This window comes from Brassica oleracea, chromosome C6, assembly GCF_000695525.1.
Source record: "Brassica oleracea var. oleracea cultivar TO1000 chromosome C6, BOL, whole genome shotgun sequence".
NCBI classification, from domain to species: Eukaryota; Viridiplantae; Streptophyta; class Magnoliopsida; order Brassicales; family Brassicaceae; genus Brassica; species Brassica oleracea.
The window spans coordinates 34,817,051-34,821,752 of NC_027753.1; positions in this window are offsets into that span (position 1 = coordinate 34,817,051).

Consider the following 4,702-nt stretch of genomic DNA (forward strand, 5'->3'; position numbering starts at 1 on the left):
GAAGAAAAAAGACTCAAAGAGAGAGATGAAGAAGCTAAGTCCCGTAAATTGTAAGAAAATAAGAGAGTTGAACAAAGAAAATAAGAAAATGAGAGAAGACGAAGAAGATGATGAATTTGAAAGCTGAGTTTATATGTTTGATGACTCAAATGGTGCGTCATCTGAATATGATAACTTTAGTTCATACATTAAGTCTCCAACACATACGTTATGGCTGAATTATCCTTACGTTACGGCTGAGTTATGCATATGTTACGGCTGAGTTTATAGTTTTTATAACTTTATAGTTTTAGGGTTTGAAGTTCAAATTTAAGAAAAGATTTAAGTTTTAATATTGTTTTCAAATGATTAATTTTATAATTTTTATAACTTTATACTTCTATAGTTTAGGGTTTAAGGTTCAAATTTAAGAAAATATTAAAGTTTTAATATTGTGTTCAGAGTTGAAGGAATGAGTTTGTTCCCGCCCAAAATATTTTGTTCCCGCCCAAAATACGAAACGTCGCGAAACAAATTACACTTGACGGCTTAGTTATAGGACAGCTGGCTTATATCATTCAGATACGTTACGGCTGAGTTATACATACTTTACAACTGAGTTATGCTTACATTACAGCTAAGTTATAATCAAATTACGGTTGAGTTATGCATACGTTACGACTGAGTTTATAATTTTTATAACTTTATAGTTCTATAGTTTTGGGTTTGAAGTTCAAATTTAAGAAAAGATTAAAATTTTAATATTGTGTTCAAAAGATAAACTTTATAATTTTTATAACTTTATAGTTCTATAGTTTAGGGTTTGAGGTTTAAATTTAAGAAAATATTAAAGTTTTAATATTGTGTTCAGAGTTGAAGGAATGATTTTTTCCGCCAAAAATACGAAACGTCGTGAAATATATTACACTTAACGGCTGAGTTATAGGAATGTTACGACTGGCTTATACGTTACGACTGAATTATGCACACTTACAACTGAGTTATGCATACCTTACGGCTGAAATTAATTATACACCAACCCTAATCTATAACCTAGAAACAATAAAGCTTGCAGCCGTGTCGACAAAATCTATGCCTAACTAAACCACCGCGTGTTTCTTCCATATCATGAGAGCCAGGAAGTCATTATTGTCATCATCCTTCGCCACCGCAGTCTCGTTACCACGAGAGCTCCGACGTCTTCAAGCCACACAACGGTTTGTTATCTCCTCCACCATCAAGCTCATCTGCCTTATCCACCTTATTCTAGTAACAAGAACAAATTCAAAACACAGAGAAAGAGTGAGAGAGATTGAAAGAGAAAGAGGTGACTAGTGTGGTGACAAGCGGTGGTAGTGGCGAATACGGTGAAGATGGAGACCGGCAAAAATGGATCTGAGAAACAGAAACAAGGACGACGTTGGCAAGTATAGATGGCGAATACCAGTTTTCTTCAACTCTTTTTCTTTTTTTCTCCGACAATCTTCTTTTCTTCTTTGACGTTTTTTCTTCTCTCACTTCTAAGATTTACAAACCAAATATACTAAGGCATAAGAAATGAATGATAATGTATGAATCTCTCTTGTTTACAAGACAGAAAGTGAGAGAGATGAAGAAGATCTGGAACTGTAAAGAACTCTCGAAAGAAAGAGAAGAGGAGAAGGAGACGTCAAATAGAAGAGAGAAAGCGAAGAAAAAAATGCATTTTAAACCATTAGATCAAAACTAATCAATGGTCAAGAATTGTAATCCTTGTACTAAAAAATCTAACCAATGAGAAAGAAGTTAGAAGATAACCACTAGATGGATTTGTAGCCCGTAGATTAAAACAATCAATGGTTAATGTTTTAATTTTGATGGTTAAAATTATATTTTATATTAAAGTGTATTTTTGATAAAGATTTAAATTTTAAAACTTGGATTTTATGATTATATGTTGATTTTTTGATGTATGGTTTAAATATGAAGTTTAAAGTTTAGGGTATATAACTCAGTGAGTTTAGGGTTTGGTATATAGTGTTTTGGGTTTCGATTTAAGATTTAAGATTATATTTTTAAATAACAAAAATATTAGAGTTTTAACATTTGTAGTTATAATTTATGGTAGATGATTAATTAATTTTTTTAAAAAGTAAGTTTAATATTTTATGGTATATGTCAAAGCATGTGGTTCAAGGTTTAGGGTTAAAGGTTCGAAATAGATATGGTTTGAGATAATGTTTTGAGAATATTTAACTTTATAATTTTATATTTAAATTTTATATTTAATATTTGGAGTTTAAATTTTAATACATTATAAAATATTATATTGAAAATATTGAACCCTTAGACTAAAATCAATCAATGGTCATGAGAAAAGTAATATAATTTGTAATTTTAGTTCTTTTCAATTTGTTTTAAAAATTGCTTAAAACTTAAAAAATGTAGTTACGAGTTTAAATCAAAATTTTTAAATCAAAGATTTTTTTTTAAATGATTAAAATTTGAGTTTAACTCAAAACTATAAACGTAAACTTTAAACCTAAACCTTAAACTTTAAATAATAATAAAAATATTGGATTTAATGTTCAAAGATAAACTTTAAATTTTTATAACTTTATAATTCTATAGTTTATGATTTGAGGTTTATATTTAAGAAAAGATTAAAATTACAGTCTTGTAAGTCAGAATTGTATAAGTGATTGTAAGAGAACATATATCTCAAGATCAAGTTAAAGTCTCAACTTGAAGTTTAAGAAACTATACACATTCAATTGATTTATATTCACTTGATATTGATAAGATGATCTTCAATATAACTTATTAAAGTACTTGAATTCAGTTTTCTTATTTTAGGGTATGTTTGAGGTATTGCTGATTTATATAAACGATACGGCTGAGTTATCTAAATGATACGGCGGAGTTATCTAAACATTTTTTTATTTTAGGGTATGTTTGAGGTATGGCTGAGTTATGTAAACAACACGGCTGAGATATATAAACGACACGGCTGAGTAGTGTAAACATAGCATAAATCAAACACACAATACATGAGTGAGTTATGTTTTTTACATAAAAAACCAAAAATACAGGTTTTCTGCACCATTCCGGTATTCGTCCATGTATCCAAGCTTCAGTGAACTCCTCTGTGTCGTCTCTGCTGAATCTGTCACTTCTTTACATCTCCTTCATTTTCTTTTTGTTCAATTTTCTCTCACTCAGATCTGAAAAAAAATTAAATTATCCAAATATGGGTATGAAATCACATACAAACTTAATTAAATACATCCCACAATTGTCGATTTGGGTGTTTTTTGGAATGTATTTATCTTTTCTCCTCGGAATGCACACTTCTTATAGCTAGGTTTTCGGAGATTGACGGAAAGTAACTCAGCCACAACTGCATATATAAACGAAACTTCATATATAAACCAGTCGTAAAAGAAAAGTAACTCAGCCACAACCCCTGTTCTAAAATGCGCTCTACGCAGCCGGAAACTCGCTCGAAAATCGTGTAGCGACCGGTGGCCGTGGCGATTCGAGATGATTCGGTCAACTACTCGGAAAAGGTTAAAAGTTCATTATTTTCTAGATGTTAAGCTCGAAATCTCAATTCATGGTAAAGATCTATCATATTTTGATTAAAAGGAACAAAATTTGTAAGAAAAAGTGAAGAAATGGTGAGAAAAAAATATGAACAGCCGCTGTAAACTCGTAAGTGATAGGTTAGGAACGAGGACATTACGGTAATTGTCATTTTCATTAACCTAAAACTGAAAAATGGTAAAAATTGACTTTGTAGCTCTCGAACCTGCACGCTGTAATAATGGCAAATGATACCAGCCACTAGACCGAAGGCCACCAACGTTATTCACGTACATATTTAATATACAAAACTTCAAAATTATATAAAAGCTTCAAAATTCCTCCCCGATTACTCCCCGCATAATCTTCGATTTATCGATTCCGCTCTAGGCCCTACCCGTCCGCACGCGTTACGCCTAGCGCAATTTTGAACCTTGGCCACAACATAAATTAAAATTCAGCCACAAACTCGAAAAACGCAGCAGAGAAGATGATTTCGGGAGATTACAACGAAAAATATTTTGTTAAAACGATCGGAGACGATGATTTCGGAGAAGACGATATCGGAGAAGACAAGACATAGAGTTAGTTCGAGGAAGACGGAGTAAACACAAAGTCAATGACGATTTCAGGGAAGAGGCGATTAGGGTTCTTTTAGTTCTTCTATGAAGTTGTGCTGTGTTGTTGTGTTTTTTTTCAACGTTATATAGTTAAAGAGATGGTTGATTGTTCTCTATTACTGATGTGGATACTTAATTAGTGATGTTGATTTAATGTTTAAAAATAATTTCAATTAAAAAAAAACTAACCAAATGCTCTTATTGTCATTTACTAGGAGTACCCAAACACTCTAGTAATTTTTAATAGATGTATAACACTCTAATAATAAACCAACTTTTCTTATACAGTCTAGTAATTTTCTCTTAAATAAATGCAGTGGCAAAGTTATGTAATTAATTTGAAAATAAAAGTACATTTCAAAAAAAAAGTCTTATGTTTTAATAGTATTGATACAAATAACAATTTACGACTCTTTTTGAAGTGCAAAATAAATAAAGGAAAAGACGTGATAATTGTAGAATCAATAAACAATTTTTTTTAAACTTTCAAAGAAGAGGTAATTTGGTGGAAATACAAAGAAACAAATATAATCAGGTAA